This window comes from Pollicipes pollicipes, unplaced genomic scaffold (assembly GCF_011947565.3).
Source record: "Pollicipes pollicipes isolate AB1234 unplaced genomic scaffold, Ppol_2.1 Scaffold_4295;HRSCAF=5057_pilon_pilon_pilon, whole genome shotgun sequence".
NCBI lineage: Eukaryota > Metazoa > Arthropoda > Thecostraca > Pollicipedomorpha > Pollicipedidae > Pollicipes > Pollicipes pollicipes.
This window is the reverse complement of record NW_023596461.1, coordinates 31,176,746-31,198,530: the sequence shown is the minus strand read 5'-3', so window position 1 is coordinate 31,198,530 and position 21,785 is coordinate 31,176,746. Positions and strand designations below refer to the sequence as shown.

At 57.1% G+C, this 21,785-nt stretch overlaps 1 pseudogene; it reads right to left on the bottom strand.

Moving 5' to 3' along the window:
• Nucleotides 1-21,311, bottom strand: part of LOC119096238 (tripartite motif-containing protein 2-like) — a 32,262-nt pseudogene extending 10,951 nt beyond the window's left edge.
• Nucleotides 21,312-21,785: the final 474 nt, after the last annotated feature.

Sequence of the window (21,785 nt, the reverse complement as noted above, 5' to 3'; positions counted from 1 at the left end):
CGTCTGCCCACGCGCTGCCGCCGCCCGGCAGGCCGCTGGCCGGTAACAGTGTGTTTACTAGTGTAGGTGTACACAGAAAAGCGTAGTATATAGTACTAGAACATAATAGTATAGAATAGGCTACGTACATCACAACCAGCCTCGGACTTGCCTGTTACCAGCACCATGATAAAAATTTCGACTTGCGCGACCACGCCCAGCCCGGCCATTGTGTTATTGCGACTTCAAATATATTTCCAATCACCGGCCGCAAGTTCACAGCACACTAGCAACAGTTGTACCAGCAACAAGGAATGCGATTATGTAAAACTTGAACCGCTTAAATTGGTACGTCCTTTCAAGCTAACTGTTCCATCATGCGACATTTTTTTGTATCACCGCAATATCCCTACGATTTTAAGTAGCCTACGCGACTGACAAGAAAATGGTAGAATCTTTACCTTGCAAGAAAAACTGCAACCCACAGACCCCAACCGGTTTCCGATTGTCGACGATTCGGCGCCGCAGCGACACGAGACAATCCCATACTAACGGCGGCCAAAACGGACAGCCGCGCTGACTAGCATGGATCGGTGCGCCCAGGCCCGCATGCGCAAACCATCGAAACCCTGTTTTAGAGCATTTGAAGAATTTAAGTCGCACTTCAACAACCAGAGCAGATGAATACGTGAAACCGACCGCACTGTGTGTGTACGAATGCACCATCTGCGACTCACTAACGGATTTCGGCACTCCCTGGCCCATATATGTGCCAGTAGCCGACCGGAAGGCAGCCATTGCCATCGTCTTCCAAACCAATCTCGGACGTAATGCGGTCCGGCCTACGCCGGGAGACACCTGGCTATAGAAACTACCGCCTAGCATGATGACGTCGCCTCGCCCGCCTCCACGTCGTACATAGCGCACAGGTGTAACACAGGCCCGCTCACACCTTACGGGGTGGCCACGGGATCTGTGCTCGTCAGCTGTCGCGGACTAGAGGAATCAATGTTACAGCCTTCTTAGCCGCCCTTTACGAGCGGGTGAGCCTTTTACAGCCGTCTTGCCCGTTCTTAACGTGGCATCTCTAGTTCGCAACAGCTGACGGCTGCAGAATCTGCAGACCGGTCTGCAAGGTGTGAACAGGCCTTAACTTTACGGTAGTTCGCTCTGCATACGTGAAGCTCTCAATACAAGAACGCTTACGCTTCTCAACACTGTTCTCCACATCGTATACACAGATCCAATATCACCAAGTGCCAATTCAAAATTGAACTAAAACAATGGAAGTGATGCATGCTTTTCAACCGTTCGTAGGATTTGCAGAAAGCGCCTCATGGTCACAAATATGAAAACGACGCAGATCACATGCAACATCCAACGACGATGGCAACATCCAACCGCCACCCAGCCGCAGAGGGCGTGTATTGGTTCGGGCGGCCGAAGCACTGCACGCCGACCAGTGCAGAGTGACGACAGATGGCACGCGCGACATTCTCCGGATGAGTGGGCTGGAGGCAAAGTACCACCGACGTGTCCAAAGCCAGCGGCAAGCGCCACGACCTTGGGGCAAAGCACCCGGTATGTTTCAGCCTCGAATCCTGCCACGAACGCTCGCGTTACCACAGTGTAGGCCACGGGAAGGCGGCTCTTAGTCTCTACGGCCCGTTGCAGGTCACAAACACTTACCAGGCTCTGTCCATGTTCGTCAGCTGCGGATTGCCTGCCTTTGACAGATCACACAAGCTGTGTCTCTTGGCACAAACCCACAGGCACGCCGCTCGTGGGTGTCCAACGTCCGAACATTTACCAGTTGAGCTGCGGGGTCTCCAAGCACCAGGATGATATGACGCAATCGCCCACGCCATACGACTTACAGAGACAGGTGCCGCACGTCAAGAAGCTCTCGTTGAAGTCCTCGTAGTTGATGGAGACGGTCTCCACCAGCGTTGAGCTCATGCTGGCCACCTTCTCGCCGAGCCGACACCTGCGCAAATACACCGTTCAGAGTCATCATGTCTGACGTGCAGCATTCCGTGCTCTCCAACCAAGTAAGTTAATCGTATTGGCACGGGCATCGATGATTTCGCATGGCAATCCTTGCAAGCATATGCAATGCCGAGATTATTTCGGTATACCAAGGTTCACATGATGTAACATGCATTTTGTCACCAGCACCAAGGCCCAACCATGATCAACGAATGATTCCAGGCTGTTCAAACATCGTATTCTGTCATAAGCCACCACATGACATATGGGTGCTTAATGCAGCGTGCTGCATTTTGCCTTCAGAGTTTAAATTTTCAGTAGGCACTAATGATGATGGCACAGACATGGTGACAGTGTATCAACTTCAACACACCAGATGATACTGATAAACAGACAATGAATTACAATATTTAGTTGAAAATTTGGTACACATCACAATGATCATGCCTGGTCCAATGGTTTCACACATTTTGTTTACAAAGCAGTGGAAATTGTGACATCAAGAGGTCAATTTCACCTTAAATGTAATATACAAGACATGTTGCTTCCCATACACTTCTTTGTTTAGCTGCTGCTGCTGCCATTCCATAGAAAAAATTGTTTGCAACACTTCTAACAGCAAGTGGTGTTGCCTTCCAGTGTCTATATCATCAAAATTGGGAATACATAGTGTAGAACAGTTCATTCTGATAGAGTGGGTCTTGCTTTTTGCTGGGCACTTATTCAGGTACTACTACAGATCCGATGTTTTGGCTTTGAAATGGGGCCTTTGGAGGATGATGGTGCTCCACTGGTGGCACTCTCAATTATGAGAGTGCTTTGGGCCACACCATCAGACAAAGAAAACACACACAGGCAGCTATACTGCCATTGTTCTACACTTTTCTACTCAGGGTAACGCTTTTTGTTACCACTACTTCACGCTTCTTCTACGGAAAATCGGACAGCTTTTTAGAAGAACAAACAGCCAAACCACACACAAAATGTCTGTATGATTATATACCTGACAGAAGCTGAGAAAACATTTAAATGGAATCAAATGTTGTCCCATTCTCAGTGCTGAACCTGAAGCTTAAGTGGATGCTGAGTTTTCTCAACCAACTACATAGCCCCAATAGCTACTTAAAAAGTGAAAGTTCTATGCCAACTAATTTTCAAACAAGCATATCATCAATGCATTTAGGTCATAATTAAACAAGTTTCATGTGATACCCAAAACCCATTATGCCTAGTCTTTCACTTGCCCTTCTTGAACTACTAAGTACAAAAGTGACATATCTTAAATCACCCAATCATGGCTTTCAAGTCAATTTTATACCACATGCTTTTTTTTGGCCATCAACAGGTAAGAGTCATTGCTCCCAATTCCAGGTCATCTCAATGCTAACAGTGTAAGCCACTCCACTTGCCGGATAAGATTGGCTGCAAAATGTAGCCAAATCATGGGCATTATCTTCAGCTGTTTCATTCTGACCAGCAAGAAATTAGGGTAGAAGCAAACCTGTGAAATGGGAGCCAAACTCCACACATCATTCTGCATAATTCATGTTCAACTCTGCTTAGCTTTCTTCCATCATTTACATCATTTAAACATGTTCCAAATGAATGTTGCAACCAAAGAGGTAAAATTTTGAGGAGGCAAAACTTCAAAAGCAAATTACATCACCTGATCCAAATTAAGCATTACTGAGCCTTGCTCAGAACACAGAAAAGGTGAGAGGTGGCAATCAAAGAAGCTTTTAAGATACATATTCAGTACACACCATTTTGCTGAGGCCACCGGACGCTGGCTCATTCTCGGTCACTCCAGTACATAACAAAGAGCCAGCAACCAAAAAACAAGCGCCAGTTCCACAGCTTGGAACCACAAGGTAGCTTGCTACAACTTCAGGCTAGCAGACTCAGTGAGACAAAACGACCAAGAAGTCGTTCTACCACATTACTTCACTGAAGAGTTGGTCGCTCGCTACAAAGTATCCGCAACCCGCGTATCCAAACGCCACCACCGGCGCCATGAACACCGAGAACCTCGTGATGGACGCTCTACATTCCCTTGTTCTGCCCGGGTGTTTTGCGTCGCGATTGGCAGCTCGTGCGTCGTAATGACGAGGAGCAGGCTTGAGATGCAAACTTGTCGGGCTCAGCTCCTCGAACCCACAACCAACAACTGAGGCATTGAAAACTTGGGGCGAAAACCGATGGGCAACAGCGGCAGGTGTAAAACGATTCAAAATTTAGGTTGAGCTATCCTCAGCAACTCGTCGGCAACAAATATAACATTAAATGATACGTTTTTACAACAAATATGAACGTTGCATAAAATGAAACGCGTTTGCAGGGGATCTCCGACATTTATCTCCGATGCCCATTAGCATTTTCGAAAGTCATGTGCCCACTCAATCTCCCTAAAAACAATACACTAATTCGTCCATCGTCACCAATGACCTGTCGCACACGCATAAACACAGCTACAGTAAATCCAACAGACAAGAACATATGCGATCAGTTAACTTGCTGAGGACAAGACATAATTATTTCTTTTCTGGCCTCCCGTAAAGCTAAGCAGCGCCGACTGCCAATTGAGTACATCTACACCGCATCATTCTCGTGCAGTCTAATAGCAGTCGGATGCCCATTAGCAAACCGCATTTGGCGTCCTATTTAACGAGTCTTAATCACCGGGAAGTGTAAATCAAGTCACCTGCTGCAGGCAATGCATCTGTGCATGAGCTGCAGTTCACATAGGAGCGGGCACGTAAACGCACTCCACCAACCTCAGCGACTTGCGAAGTACTACAGGCGAAACACGAATACGGCTCTGTTCATTGCTCATTCAGTTCATTGCAAGTTCAAAGCAAGCTCGTAGCCAGTTGGGTGCACTGGTTGCACGTGCATCCCATGGGAACTTGGGTGCACCCCCAACCTCGTCCCGGGCAACCCATACACTTGGGCATGTGGGTTAAGAAGACTGAATGTAGCTCGTTCCGTTGCTGAGGTTTGCAGCAAATCGAAACACAAAAAGCACGGTCATAAACTACAATTATCCCAGGCCGGAAAAAATCTATCGTATTTCGACCAAGTGTTCGCATTTTTACTGTGACGGCTGAGCACTCCCTGGGGGTTTAGTCTAGCTGCGGACAGTGGAGCAAAGGCTTCAAATAACCGCTGGAAGTGAATCTTTTGAATCAACTGAGATCGCTTCGTCCAACAATTGCGTTCGTCAGGTTTTCAGTTTCCATGCATGGTGTTTTGTGGTTGGTGCGATACTGATGATACATGGTGTTCACTCGTGATGCTTTACGAGGTTACGTCTGTCCGTAACACCAAGACCAAAGCATCTGTTCAGCGTTACACACTCAGGACTCGCCATCGTCCCCGTGCCATTTTTTACGAACCATGTTCTATCCTGCATGGTGAGCAGCCTTCCGCTTGAATCAAACCTAGTACAGCACATTATGTCTAAGGCGTATGACTAACCCGAGTAATGGAGTCACCTTATTACAACAGGCAACCGCAGTTACGTCACGCTTTTCTGCCGTGCTCTTCAAAATACCGTCCTCACTGCCGCGGAGCTATACTGGGGACAATGAGTCGCCGGGCGGCCGCCAGGATACGCCTCCGCTGCTAGCGGTTGTGCGTTCGACGGCACTAGGGAGGCGGGGGGAGGGGGCTCCTATTGCTGTCCGGGGGCGCCGGAAAGTCTTCTTCCACGTCGAAGTCAACGACGAAGCATTGGATGTGCCCTAGCGCCTCATCGGTATCGGATACCGCCGCTGTAAAGTACAGACGGACAGCATCGCAGCTGGCGGCCGCGCCGAATTGCAACCGACGCGGACGCCATTCGTCGGAAGCTTCAGCCAATGGCCCGGCCAGGAAGGGAAGCGTCGCCGCGGGAAACCACGTGCCGCCGAGAAACGCTCCGAGCCTTGCTGACGTCACGCTGCAGCCCGAGGCGCGGGTCGCGCGGGCCGGCCGCCACCTCAGGCCGGGCCGTCGCTGCTGTTCCGTTGCACGGTCAGCGCCGCCACGTCTCTGCTACGCCGAAGACGGCGGCGGGGCTGCCTTCTGAGAGGCGGCGACGGCGGGACGGCGCGACAGGCGGCGGGGGAGGAGCGCAGCGGCCAGCGCCGCAGGAGGGCTGCCAGATGGCTCCCGGCACGCGCCGGCTGGGATGGATCGGCCGCACGCGGCCGCGCACAAAGGCGCAGACGTGAGCGACCCCCGGAGGACTGCATGTGCCAAAGTTGAGGAGTCGGCGCCAGCACGGGCGCAAAAGCTGAGTTACTTCCCCGGGCCTATGTGCCCACATCGCGCATGCTTAGCACAGAGCCTGTTCCGATAGGTCACGGACGGCTCGATTTCAGAGCTTGCCCCACAATTTCTCATCGCAAGGCATTTGTTGAGGAGCACCGTTTACGTTCACCTGGTGCCTTTTGGGTCTACCAATCTACAACTCGAAAAAAGCGATCCACGAAGTCCAAATGGCGTGAAAGTCTTGGTTGGTTTGATCGTCGCTCAAATGAAAAAAAGTCACTGCCTTGGGAGGACGTGCAGACCGGTTCTGAAACACCCCCGGCAGGCGGCGCCGTGGGTCGGACACATAGCCTGACAGCCCGGGGCGGTTCGTGACCGACCGAGGCGCCCGTCCGTGTTTACGGTCGCCCGTTAGGCGCCACCGCCCCGACCTCCGACTGCGCACTCAGCGTCCAGAGGCGCAGCTAAGGGGTGCAGCCAGGCGCGCATTCGTATTTTTCCACAATAAATGGCTCCTGAAACAACAAATCGGCGTGATGCGTTCTCACGAGCTTCACCGCCCTACCCTACTCGGAAAATGCTGGCTGCGCCCCTGTCAGTGCCTACATAGGCACGGCGACTGGGATGAGGACTGCACCTACAGAGCGGGCTACTGAAATGCCCGCTGCTGGTTGGAGAGTTCCGTGTGTGGGGAGAGCGCTGAGTCGAGCTGGTGTAAAGTAGGCAAGGATGCCTGGACAGGTAATTCCGGTGGCAAGATCTTAAAGTAACAATAACACCATTGAAAGCTGCCATGCCCTCGCGCACCTGCCATACCGCATTCTTCACAAACGAGTCAGCGACACGGCCAGGGGGAGGCACAGGACCACAGGAGGCGCAGGCCTGCAAACTGAGCACTGCTGGCCGGGCGGGCTCGGGGGAGGTGCGCGGCCGCGGACGGCGCCCCTCCAGGCTCGTCAGCTGACCGGGGGGGGGGGGGAGGGGAGGGCCGCCGGGACGTCACTATCGACCGTGCCGCGCGGCCCGCGACGGCCGCCGACCCGGGAGCGACAACGGTCGCCGCGGTTCGCCTGCTGGACGTGCGCCGCCGCTGAGACGGCACCCGAGCCGCGAGGGGCGGCACCCGAGCTGCGAGGGGCGGCACCCGAGCCGCGAGGGGGCGGCACCCGAGTCGCGAGGGGCGGCACCCGAGTCGCGAGGGGCGGCACCCGAGCCGCGAGGGACGGCAGGTCGACAGAAGGACGCCGCCGCTGAGACGGCACCCGAGCCGCGAGGGGCGGCACCCGAGCCGCGAGGGACGGCAGGTCGACAGAAGGACGCCGCCGCTGAGACGGCGCCCGGGCCGCGAGGGACGGCACCCGACCCGCGAGGGACGGCACCCGACCCGCGAGGGACGGCAGGTCGACAGAAGGACGCCGCCGCTGAGACGGCACCGAGCCGCGAGGGGCGGCACCCGAGTCGCGAGGGACGGCACGTCGACAGAAGGACGCCGCCGCTGAGACGGCGGGTCAACAGACAGGCGTCGCACTCAGGAATAAGACGTCCCGCCGGCTGCAGACGCGACAATTGGCTTAGCCTTTGAAGAGCCGCGGCTGCACTGGTCAGCTGTCCACATTCGCCCGAGCTCCGCGAGACAATGATGCGACGGCAGACGACGAGCGCGGCGCCGCTACAATTGAAGTGTGCAGACAGTCGCACGGTGACAACCCGGCGTTCGGCTGACGGGGCAGCCCCAGTCGTGTAGTTCACAGTGACGAACAACGCCAGGTGGCTGCTGCGGTTCCGTTCGCAGACTGCCACCCCGCCCCGCTCATGCGTCACGTTCCAAGCACAGTTCGGCCTGTCTCCCCGCTTAATTGGCAAGGCAACGTGGTAGACACTTTCAGCATGGAGGTTTCTTGGCTTACTGTTGCCGCTGAGGTGTCTCTGCCATACGGCGTATCAAACTTTGGCACGCACTAATGAATATTTCGTGTCGCGTGACAAAGGGCAGCACGCCAACATAGCAGATCGCTCTGATGGATAGCCATGACGCATATGAACATTGATGTGGCCACTGCGCCATCAAGAGCATTACGGGCGACAAGCACGCTTCGATTTGGAGGCCGCGTCCCAGCAATTACCAAACCTTCCCACTGACCAAGGTGAGCGGACACATCCTGTTACCGATCAGGTCCGGGTCCGCGGGCCGGAGCAGCGCATGCCTGTCAGCTGTTTGGTGAGCACGGTCTCTCCGGGAGGCAAGGTGCGGCACGGGGCGTGCTCAGGGGTGCAGCCAAGGGCGCACGGCGGCGGCGCCACTCTGTGACCCCACGAGGCTCACCACTGCAGCTCCGGTCGGCTCCAACTCTCCTCATACAAAGCAGGTGCACTGGCCTTGGTACATGCGCTCTTGCCACTGACGTTATCTGCACGGCCATCGACCAGGGATTGGTTGAAGAAAACGAAATTACCCGTTGACCACATTGTCAATGACCGCAAATTCGCTCGGGTTCTTATCACAGAACGCCGGACAGCGACCTCTGGACTCCTGGCGTTGACCAACGGTCGACAAAAACCAACCACGTATCACGCACAACTCACTTTGCACGCACAACCGCCCGCCGACCACAACCACTGTCGCCTGGCCAGCCAGCAGTGACAGCGCTGGGCTCCAGCGAGGCCGTGAGCGCCAGGCATAGGTCACTCACCCTTCTCACGGGTCAGGTGAGGTCGATGGGAAAAGCGCGCGGCGGGTCACGACCCCGGGCGTACGCTACGGGCTCCCACGACGGAGCCCGCGCAGGGTCGAGTCCACTTCCCTGAGAGGGTCGTGTTCACGTCCCTGAACGGACCGCGACTCCCGCCGACCGCCGCGGGCACACAGGCCGACCGGGCCCGACTGACGACTGCGGAGTCCTGCCGCGCACCCCTGCCAGTCTGGGCTTTCCACTTCAAGGGCGCAGCTCACCTCAAAGGCTGGTCTCGCTTTACGGGCTGCCCGTGGCCGTCAGCTGACTGAGTCAGACCTGACACTCAGCCAGGATTCGCCCGGCCCCCGCCGGCCAGCCCTGTCCAGACGGATGCGGCCCGACACCCGACCCCGCCCAGCTGCGTCCACGTCCGGCGATGTCCGTCGTCCACCCCCGACCGGCCCGGCGGCGGTGAGGTGTCCCTGGGACCACGGTGCGTCCGTCATCCGCGACGACCGCGTGCGTCATGTTTTTGCCGGGGCGCCCGTCAGATGGAGTCTGTCATCTCAGGAGTCCGACGTGTCTGTCTCTCTTGGAAGATGTGTAAGACAGGCATCCGCAGGAAACCGACATATCAGGCGCCAGGAGAGTAAGTCGCGTTAGGAGCCCGTAGAAATCCTCTGTGTCAGAAGTCGGCAGACGGGGATAGCTCAATCTCACATCATCTCGCAGAGCTCGCATCTGTGACTCCGCTACATCATGTCCACCGTGCGATGAGTCTGTGCTCTCCCCCCCCCCCCTGCCGGACATTCATAGGGGTCCAAAATGACAAGCGTCCCGCGAGAGAAGGCCGTTGCCACGTTCCGTGAGAGTCCAACGTGTCAGGCATCCGTGATATTCCACCGTGTCAGGGATCCGTGGGAGTATATCGAGTTCGACCCAGGTAAAAGTCCGCCGTGCCACGTCCCGTGATATTCCGCCGTGTTAGACATCCGTGAGGGCATATGGAGGTCAGCCTCCGAGAGGCTCCATTATCATTGATGCCCTACGACGCACTCATCAGCTGAGGCTGTGTGGCTTCGCCGCCTCCCATTCTCCCAAGAAGGACGGGCACCGTGGGGAATCGAAACCCCGCACGTGTTTTCCCAGACGCGGAGCTTATCCACACTACCGGCACTCTCTCCGAGACTCCGCCGCACCACGTCAGGTGGGGGTCCGCCGTGTCCGGCATCCACGGCAGTTGGACGCGCCAACTCTCCGTGATTCGCGGGCGTGGCCGGGCCGCGGTGCGCCGTGGCGAGCGAGAGTGGGCCGCGCCGGCGGCGGAGTAGGCCAGCAGTGAGAGCGGGGCCAGAGTGGGGCCGCGCGGGCCGGAGGGCGCGCGCGGCGGGAACGGCTCTCGGCGCTCCGATAGAGACGCGGCCACCTGCCGCGCCGCCGGTCCGCTGTTTGGAAAGGCCTGCAACCATACGGCCGTGTTTACCGCCCCCAAACAGAGATGGCACTGAGCTGTGACGCCCCGGGCGCCCACCTGCCGGGGAAGCATCTGCCACCGGCTGTTTGCATTAGCCGGGGTTTGGCAATTAGACACGGTCAGTGACGGACATGTGGTACCTGGTCCGGTGGGAATTGCCATCTACAAGACCTCTATATGTCACAGTATGTGACGAAGTATGCGTATGCCGCTCATTTAGATCTCTCTCATGATTTCTGTGCTATGAACTACCTACGCCAACTTATTTTATGCCGATTTCTCGGACATTCGTAAGATGGCGGTCTACTTCTATGTCCGCTTCTCATGACTCTTTCCTCCCACATCTCTGAACGCGCTTACGTCTTGCGACATAGTAGAGCACATGCAGTCAAGCTCGTTTTCTCGTGAAAACTACCGAGCATTTTGCTGTCCGATCACTTCACTCGGCATGGGTTTATGACAATTACAGTCTACTACACCAACCCAAGAGAACAGCCGACCGAGCCAACCAAACAGCCAAGAACAGGCAAATCCGTCTGAGCTGCGAGTGACGTTTTCTTTGAACCGAGCCCAAACTATTGCGGCCAGCTGTAAGCAGCGCGGCCGCGTGCGGTAAACAGTGGGCCGAGCTCTGGAACGGACGCTCCGACAACGTAGTCACCTGCGCGTGAGGCTCCAGACGGGCGAGGGGCCGGCCACCGACAGCCTGTGGCGGGGGGCTGCGAGCCGCCGCGACCACCCGCGCTTCATGGTCGCTCCCGCGCGCCGCGCCGCGCGGGGTCCACTGTCAGCGCGCGGGCACGCACAGCGGGCGCCCGGCCAATATGACGGCCGGTGGCAGCTGACACCCGGTCGATATTGGGTCACGACCGAGGCCGTCACCCGGGCGACAGGAGAGCCGCTGCTCTCTCTCCTCGCCCTGCCATCGCTCCTGCTGGCTCGGAACACGCTGCCAGCTGTCTAGCTTCCTGTTCAGTTGAGGTGCAGTGCCCCCGCCGCATTTTTGAGAAGATGGTGGGCCAAATTTGGGGAGAAGTCGTTTTGAGGGGTACTTCGATAAAAGTTAAAGCCGCTTCCCTGCTCGGCCGCTAAGTGGGTTTCGAGAAGCTACGCCAAAGCGCAATACCAGCGTTGTCGTGATCGGAAGCAGCCTTTTCTGCAGGTATTTTCACCCTGGGCGAGTTCGCAGGCGTCTTACTGGCTTCAGAGCCACGTGCAATGTCGGAATGCCTGAGAACCGAATATAAAACATCTTGTCGTGACAGGAAAGCCATCTGCAGCACCTGGCAGAGCCCCTGTTTACCCACCAGCCAGAGCAGAGCGATCTACGGTACGGCCCAGTGCGTTCACGAGGCGCCCGCCGGCGGCGCCGTTCCAGTCGCGTGCGACGGGCGGCGTCTGTTTTCCCACCTGGCCGCGCCTCGTCACCGCGCTCGTCCGCGGCGGCTCCGGGGCGGGGCCGCACGCGGAAGCCATCGGCCGATCCGTCACTCCACGCATTAGGGCGGCGGCGAACTGGGGCGAGCGCCGGGCGGCGAGCGGCGCCGGGCGCCGGGCACCGGCCCGCCGGACCGCTTTGCACACGGAAGTCGAGAGGCTGCGCGGGAGCGATGTGGCGGGGCCAGCGGCCGGGGCACTCGACGGCGAAGGGGAGGTGACGGACGACTGGTGCGACCCGACGGGCGGCGCCAGACCGCGCGCAGACAGCGGTCTCCTGCACCCGTGTTCGTCAGAGCGGGAAGGCGACACCGCGGTATGGGGGAGCTGCTGGTTGCTGGAGCTGCTGGAACTTCAGCTGCGTTGACGCGATTCCTCGAGTATGCGCGTCATGTGGCCCGCGCCCGACCGGCGTGGGTCAGCTGGCAGCTGACCAGAGATTATCGCCCTCACAAGGCGTGGCCGCATCGGAACACTGCACGGCACGGAAGGGACCGGCTCTCTCTTTCGTTTCGTTGACGGCCAGCTGTGTGCTGCTGCTGACGGGTCAGATAGTGCTGGGGTCGAGCCGGTCCGCGCCAGGTCGCACCCGTGACCTACCACTCTGTGTCAGCTCGCGGCTGCGACGATCAATCCCTGTGAATTTATGGATGTGATCGACCAGTCAATAACGGTTTGCTGATGCGACTGATTAATCCACACCAGCCCGTGAATCAGACAGACGACCCCACGCTAGCTCAAGTGGCCGATTAGTGCGCGTCATTGTTATTACGGGCGAGACCACAGTCTGGCTGGGCCCGGGCCAGCCCCAATCAGCACGCTCTCTAAGGACCCAACATCTTTGCAGCATCGTGGAGTTACCAGATATCCAGAAATTTGATCCTTTAAAAGCTGTGCTGTATAAGTTTTAAGGCGTATGCACACGAGCTGTTTGCTCTGTTTGCTCTGGCGTGATATTATGCCAACACTGGAATGCGAGCAAATATAGCTTCCCACACATGAGCAGATGCAGACCCCAATCTGCACGGCGTATGCCGATGTTTTGCGGGCGAGGATGTTTGCAAATGCGGGTAAATAAGCTATCTCAACCCTACCCCACCCGCACGTGCGTTGGCAGCCGGTCGGGGAGCGGCCAACGTCGCTGTTTTTTTTAACCGGCCTTATTCAGGTCTTACGTGTTCTGTCTGCCCAAACCAGAAACGAGCGCTACGAGACGGCAACTGTATTAACCCGCGAGGCAAGCGGGCGGCGCCGACCCCGGCGGGCGGCGCCCCAGGCAGTAGTACACCGCCGGTCGGGGCAGCGGCGTACCAAGGTGCAGCAGCACTGGCGGCGCGAGCAGGGGTGGCCTCAAGCGCACGCCAGTAACATCATGATACAGGCCTGAAGTACAATTCGCTGCGGCTTAGACCAACAGTCCATGGTCATCAAAACAGACCATGACTATGGACTATGAAAACCACTCAGCCGTGCGGATTAAGCTCACTGGGGCTAATATGCATCTAACAGCATGTTTTACAAGAGTTTGGCCAGTTATGAAAGCTAAAGTAACCACAGAGTCATCAATTTTGTCACCGTAAGTTCTCAAGCCTCGCCTAATCTGTATGTGATTGTTGCTGAGACTCAAAACCTGGCAATAACCACCCAATGCGATTTGTGAATTAGCACGCGCGACGCCGCGTCAGCAAACTTCTGAATGCGGAGCTTTCCGAAAGACGGACTTTCCATCAGTGATCAGACGCATTCGTTGCATGCCCCGAGAAGCCTGGCTCCATTACGTGTGGTGCTAGTGTCGGCAACATGGTGATTACTGATCGCGTCTCACTGCCGGGTCTGTCTCATCTCAAAGCTCTCGCAGCTCAGATGATGTCCCGACGAGCGTATCCGATCCCTAATTGGTCCGAGTCGGTTTGCCAACAAGACTGATGAGTGTCAGTGTTACGACCAAGACTGGTCATATCTCGCCCCTCGCAAATATATCTCATCGGTCAACACCGGCTCCCGCCAGGTGCGCCGCTGTTCACTATCAGTTCCCGTCATATCTCATCAGTCCACACCGGCTCCCGCCAGGTGCGCCGCTGTTCACCATCAGTTCCCGTCATATCTCATCAGTCCACACCGGCTTCCATCAGGTGCGCCGCAGCTCACCACCAGTCCATACTGGCTGCCGCCAGGTGCGCCGCTGTTCACCATCAGCTCCAGTTTGAAGCTTACGCTGGGTTGCGAGGCTGAGTGCGGGCTGACGCCGAGCAAACTTTCTCGAATTACAGCAGTACACCCCCGTGGGTGCGCACTGGCGACAACGCTGTGCCGCTCGACCACTGCTACATTTGTTTTCATGTGTTCAGCACCGAGCGAATCACGAAGGGGCCGCGTCACACGCTGCGGGTTCATACGCGGCGTTAAGCGTCACGTGCTGATAACACAACGTCGCCTCAGCACGCCACCCCGGCGACGTGCAGGCGTGCAGCCGAAAGCGCCGCACGATCTGCACTGAGCCCGATCGGGGAGCTCGCGGATACCGCTGGCGGCCGATCGATCTCGGCCAGATAAGGTGGTGCGCGGATACCTGCCTGCCGCTAAACGCCAGACGCCAGATAGGCGATGGCAGCCGGGGTGCCAACGGCCGGTCGCGGGCCGCGCCACCGGTGGCCGTCCAGATGCCGGACAGGGAGTCAGGCAGGAGCGAACCGAGTCAAAGACAATATGCACACCAAAATAAACTGCATGAGGCGCGGCGTAAACACGCGGCACGATAGCGGTGAACCGCTCGGCGCTGTCCTGTCCGATCATTGTTTTTAACATCCCGCCACTGGAGCCTCACATCCGCCTGCATACGCGTTCCCCCCCCCCCCCCCCTCCGCTCTCTCCGGCCACCCTACGCACGTCCGCTGGCTGGTGCCCGCGTACTGCGTGTCACTGGTCGCGCTGACAGCTGCAGCCGCCTCCAGAGCCGAGCTGTGTCCGCTCCAGGGCCACGTGCCGCTCCGCCGCCGGCCGCCAACGGCACGTGTGGGCACATGGTGCCAAGCGCGCGGCGCCGGGCTGGCTGGAGCCGGGCCGGCCGGGAGGCGCCGGGCAGCCGGGCCAGCGCGGCCCGCCGCCGCTATCGAGCAGTAACGATCAGCTGGGCCGGCGCGGCCGCTCGCGGACAAAGACGGCGCCCGGCCGGCCGCCGCCGCCGCCGCCGCTGGCGCGCCGCGAATAGACGGCGAGCCATGCAGGCAGTGGACGGCCGCGCACAGAGACACGCAGGCACGGGAGGGTCACACAGAGCACAGCATAGACGCTGGACGGCAGCAGGCGGAGTTCCACAGACGCTGGACGGCAGCAGGCGGAGTTCCACAGAAGCTGGACGGCAGCAGGCGGAGTGCCACAGACGCTTTCGGCAGCAGGCGGAGTCACACAGACAATGGACAGCAGGCAGACGCTGGATGCCGGACGGCAGCAGGCGGAGTTCCACAGACAATAGACGGCCGCAGATGGAGGCACACACAGCCACTGCACGGTCGGCCACCGACACCGCCAGTCAGGCACAAACCGCGCCACGTCTTTTTAATAACCAAAGGTAGCCTGACGCACATCGTCACGCACCTTTTTATGGAGTAACAGTGACTGTAGAGGCTATATTAGCGCTCAGGGGCAATGGCAGAATCGGGGCTTGGACCCGGGTTGGCACGTGGGAGCCAAGGGCACTAGCCACTCGAGCATTACGCCCTTCCCCCCACCACCACCACATCATCATGTTACACCATTAGATAAAACATACAGACACCACTAGCAGATGCCATCTGGCAGGTACGAACTCCAGGCCACTTTGAGTGATTTCATGAAAGATCAGCATGCTCCCCGACAAAATGATCCCAGATGGGCGCCAATCGTGATTCCCCTTGCATGGAACGGATTGCGACTATCCCTGCTGATTTACTAGCCATGAACCCGCGGGCCGTTACGCTGCGCGCGCCGCGGCAGCAGCTGCAAACGGTCGGACTCGGCTTTTGGAGGTGCCCGCATCCGCCTGTAAACGGATACGGCCTGGCCCGGGAGAGCCAAGACGATAAGGCCAGCCAGAGCTGGCGCTATAGCTATAGCTAGAGCATGAGAACGATCAGTGACTGGAGCCTGAGCAAGAGCGAGCGATAGAGCGAGAGTGAAAGCTTGAGCGATAACTATAGAAAGGGTAAGAGCGAGAGCACAACGGAAAACTAACGGGAGCCAGAGACGATGGCGGCGTGCGCCGACAGGCGGCGCGGCGTCCAGGGCCGCCTGAACTCCAGGCGGTCAGCAATAACCGCGCCTCCCGCCGCGGCTCCAGCTCCAGCGCCACGATCGCCGCGCGCGACGGGGAGGCCGGCGCGAGGAGGCGTATCTCCCATCTTGGCTAATAGCGGCGCGGCGTGGCGGCCGCGATTGAAGGCGAGCGGGCGCTCTCTCGCGACGGCCGCCAATCACCGCCGCCCACGAGCCGGGCGTGGGAAGCGCGGCGTCGCAAAAGCCCGTTGGCCGGCTCTCCCTGCAAGCGCGTGCCCAGCGGGCCGCGAGCGGACGAGGCGGGTGGCACACCGAGTCGTCCGTCTGCGTAGAGCTGCACCGATTCCTTACTAAACGAGCATGATTCCATAGGGATGTGCGGCACAGGGGTGCGAAGGGGTCGCTTTGCACGATATGGAACGGTCCAGTGGTATTGGTGGCACTGGCGCTATCAGTGGAATGTCTGGCACGTCGCACCGGGCATGCGCGCAGTCAATGACGATGTAAACACGCCGTAGGTTCGCCGCGGCGGCATGCTGGCCGCCCACTGCGCCTGAGAGCTAACGAAATGGAGGCGGGCGATGGCACGATGCCCGGCCCAGTCTCAGCACGTCCACAGCTGCGGCACGCCAAGTCAGCTGCGCAGCCCAGCTAAGTCATCTGCGCAGCCGAGATATGTCAGCTACACAGCCGAGCTGAGTCAGCTGCGCGGCCGAGTTAAGTCAGCTGCGCAGTCAAGCTATGTCAGCTGCGCAGCCCAGCTAAGTCAGCTGCGCGGCCGAGCTAAGTCAGCTGCGCGGCCGAGCTGAGTCAGCCGCACAGCCCAGCTAAGTCAGCTGCGCAGCCCAGCTGAGTCAGCTGCGCGGCGGACCTAAGTCAGCTGCGCGGCCGAGCTAAGTCAGCTGCGCGGCCGAGCTAAGTCAGCTGCGCGGCCGAGCTAATTCAGCTACGCGGCCGAGCTGTCAGCTGCGCAGCCCAACTAGGTCAACTGCGCGGCCCAGGTATGTCACCTGCGCAGCCCAGCTTTGGAAAACCAGCGCAGCTTTCCACGTCTCCATGACAGGCGCAACCCCGCGGTGCCCGCCTGCGTACGTGCTCCACGTTCAAACGGCATCCCAAATGTGCCAAGTGCGAAGTGCACGCCTTGTTGACGTGGCACGGGTTCCATGGACAGTCCTCCACACCAGCACGGCGGCAGCGCAGCCATGACGTTCGGCTGGCCGGGTCGATTGCATCAGTTCACCATTCATCCTCGTCGCGCCCAGCTGACCCGATCGATAGCATTGATTCATCAGTCACATTTGCCAGCAAAAAAGGTCGCTCCGCTTCACGCCTCGCGCTCAATCAAGCCGTGTGCTCGAAAGGGCACGGCTCTATCGAAAGTCGGGTCCCGTGGGCCCCACTGGCTTTGCGACGTGGTCGGCCCTGCAGGGTAGGCCGTCCAGCGCTGGAGATCAACGGGCAGGCGCAAGAAGCGACAATGTGCATGCCGTGGCACAAAGGGTACGCGTAATGTGCTACAAATCTTGTTACAAATCTATGGCGTGGTCTATGTGCTCGGGTCCTGGATCCTGTAAAATCCCGGATGGGCCCATTCGGTGAAGGAGCACTAAAACCATTATTTCCGACAACAAAACCTTTAATTTCAAAAGGCACCTAATTCCAGAGAGCATCACGAAAGGGCACAAACCTTCTTTCCTAACAGGCACAACAATGTTTTGCCTGCCTCCCGCCCCGAACGAAATCCTGGAACAATCCCTTAGGTGAGGTGCACCAAAATTTATCTCGGGGCACCATGATCTTAATTTCCAAGAGGAGATTCTGTGCGTTTCACCGTGACAAAATCCCTGATCGTCCCGTTTTATGACGTTTGGCAAGTGACACCAAAATTCCTTATTTTGGGGAGTAATAACCTTACTTTCCAAGGACACCCCATTCCAGGGGCACCGCAAATCATCCCAAAACCTCATTGTTAACAGACAACAACCTTAAGGAAATTGTAAAACTTGTGGCACTCCACTGACAAAATCATGGATCGGCCCATCATGCGAAAAGACACCAAAACCTTCATTTCGCAACACTATAATATTGATTTACTTAAGGCATCAGGTCCAAGTGGGCTATTACCAGCGTCTCGGGACCTTCATTCTGGGGGACACCACGATCTCTTTGTCTTCTTTAAATCCTGGCCAAATTCTGGATCAGCCCCCTCCGCAAAGAGGCACCGCAATACCTGCACTGCGTAATATCTTTTACGTCAGTTAAACAGGCACCCAATTCCAGGGGCACCACTATGGGTCCCAAAACGTTTGTTTTTCAGGAAGTAACAAATTGCAGGGACACTACAATGTTCGCACCTCCCCTTGGGCGAAATCCGGATCGGCCCATACGGCGATGGGTCACCAAAACTTTTATTTTGGGCCACCATAACTTTATTCTCAACAGGCACCAAACCCAAATGGGTCATTTAAAGAACTTCAACATCTTTGTTTTTAAATGGCACCAACGTCAGAGGCAACACAACTTCTGTGCCTTCCATCCTGACGAAATCCTAAACCGGACATCTCCACAAAGAGATACCCGATTCCTTCATTTCGAGCATCACGACCTGTATTTTGAAGAGGCACCCACTTCTAGGGTGGCACCGCCGAGACCTCCGAACCTTTTATCTTCAGATGGCGTCAAACTCCAGAGGGACCCCAAAATTGCCCTATTTTTATTCTCACGAGGGAACCATGAGCGCCACTATCGTTGGGACAGGGACAAGAAACCTACCTTAGATCTTTAGGTCCAGAGGGTCCCGAAGAGCCCTTGGGGCCTTGAGAGAACGACAATCAAGGGCCCGATCGAAGGGCCCGAACGACAAGCCAAGGGATGAACGGGCCTCATTCAGCAGGCGATACCGTACACTTGGTTCCGCGTCGGTCTTGGTCCTGGGGCCTCTTTCCCAAGTCGAGGCAGTGTCGGGCTTGCGAAAGTTAATTCGAAAGATCGCGCATTGGTCGGACTCTCCCGTGCTGATCAAGGCTCACGGCGCCCAACAAGGGGTCCCGTATTGGCAATAAGCCCAAAAATCGGCCATGGACACATTTGCTGAAGAGGGGCTGAAGCGGAATCTCGTATTTCAAAAGGCCTCTTGTATCGGACAGGAACTTCTTATCAATGACAGGAGACATGATGAATGATAACGCAACGGTTTGCACTCACAATGAAACAGTGATGTGTGCCAGTCAGAGGTCACGGTACCGAACGAGGGGCCCTCCGTCAGAGGTCACGGTACCGAACGAGGGGCCCTCCGTCAGAGGTCACGGTACCGAACGAGGGGCCCTCCGTCAGAAGTCACGGTACCGAACGAGGGAACCTCCGTACCGTTTCAACCAGGAGACAGGGGCCGATAACCCGAATTAGTGTCTCAGCACCAGTTACGCACTGGACTCCCTGTGCCGGTGAGGGATCTTTTTGCGTCAGTGACGTGTCCTCGCGTCGATTCTGTGTCAGATTCCCAGTTCAGAGGGCCTGCCGCATCAGGAATGGGACCGGTGCATGCGGGATGATGCATCCCTCTGAGGATCTCCGGCTGGACCAATGCACCCCGGTTCCCGCATCGCCAGGATGGCAGTTGCTAGGTGCCCCGGGCGGGGAAGAAAGGATCACTCAGCTCCTGACCAGGAAAATTCACCTGTTCGATTTCGAGATGAATTCTCTGAACAGTTACCAGTTAGAGCATCACGAGCAACCGAGATTAGCCCATCGAGTCATGAGTCCGTGGCGCTGCGCATGCTAAAACGATATGCAAATACGTAAGCAATTGCGTACGAAATACGGACGTGTTGCATACGGCGTATTTTGTGTAATACGTAGCACCAGCTATACTTATTTTGCACGCTGCTTTTATGTCACACTGTAACTATTTGATAGTGCAGGAATGCAAGAGGATTTTACATACCGGGAGCCCAATATTCCTAATATCCTTGTTTTTCATATCTAGAACTCACATTGTTTAGGCATCACTCGTATCGCCTTCGATTATCAGGATGTGATAATTTCGTACTCGTTCAAGATACTCAAAACATGCAGCACGTTTGAATATTTCCATGTTGACGACACGAAACATGTTATATATTCAAGAGGCAGAAAAATATCGCGTCAAAAGTCTACGAACTGCAATATTTTCGTCGCTATCTGCTACCATCACCAACATTACAACACTCGAGCCCTGACATGTCACTCAAGTGGCATCATGAGTTAGACAAGTGTACCAGCTATTGCTTTTGCGTTTAATTATTCGCCGCGCGGAACCCCCCCCCCCCCCCCCCCCCCTTCTGTCAGTATGACATAAAGTGTCGCCAGTAGTCTCAGAGGAGTCGAAAAGCTCCAATGACGCATAAATATTTACTGCGAAGTTGGCGGCTTACAAAGCGCAACTTTTGCGATTTTCGCATCACGTAAGTTGTTGGATATCGTACTGCAAAGTGTTTTTCTCTATTCCCATATTGTGGGTCCCTGCAATGTCTTAAATTATCTTCACGTCAAAGAGCTGATAGAGTATTCGGAGCCAGGTGCAACAATGTGAAGACCCAGTCGTACATAACCGGGCCCCAGCCCGATATTGCAGAGTGCAGCCCAACAATGGGCGGGGGGGGGGGGCAAAACATCAAGGGGGGCATGTCCCCCAGAGACACCAAGTTCAATACCTGCTGCTACAAATGGCTTAAGACTTGAAGGGGCAGGGGGGCAGTGTCTGGAAACTGGTGCCAAAGAGCGCAGCTGCTCAAAAGCAACATCTTCATCCTATCCATGTCAGCTGTCAGAGTCTCCGCAATGAGATCTAAGCTGTCCAGCTTCATACGAATCAGTCAATGCTGTGCATCAGGTTCGACCACACAGCTGCCACGGTCTCAAGGCCCCATATCCAACATCGGGCCGGACCGAGCTGCTTTGTCCCTCAGCTCCAGATGGAGCCGTCCCCCCCCCCCCACACACAGCCCGCCTGGGCAGCCTGGCGGCGCCATGCGGCCGTTGACTCGGCGCCAGCGCCGCCGCGGAACCGGCGCTCGCTCGCGCATACCTCTCCTCCTCGGCCAACCGGATCTTGTTCAGAAGGTCCTCGATGGGGCGCACGGGCGGCGCCTCCGAGGCGGCGCCCTCCTCCGGCGTCAGCGCCTCGGCCGCGTCCGGCTCGGCCCGTTCGGCCATGACTCCTGACCCGGTGGCCGGACTGCCCGGCGCCGCCGTCGACCGCGCTCGGGACCGCCCCCACCCCACCCGGCCGCGCTCCACGTCAATACTGAGCTGGCCGGCCGGGTGCGCACCAGCTGAGCGTCCGCACCGCCGCAGGGGCGTCTCCAGACGCCCGACCTGGGGGGTGGCGGGAGTGATGCACAGGCGGCTCCAGCCGTTCCAGATGAGGGTACGCGATGTGGGCAGGGACGACTCAAATCGCTCGAAAAGGGACGGGAGGCGTTGGTGCACGGCAGGCTCCAGCTGCTCAACCCAAGTAATATAGTTTGTGGATTGGCGACACCAGCTAACCTGTCTGAGACAGACACGCAGAGACGCAAAGACGACCCTGATCACCGGACCTGCCGCACGAAACGGTGCAGAGGCAATTCCAGTCACTTGACACAGGAGAGGCACGGGGAGACGCAGAGGCGACTCCAGCCACCCCACCTGGGGAATGCCGAGTGGTGCAAGGGTGGTCCAGTCACTCGACCCAGAGAGACATGAAG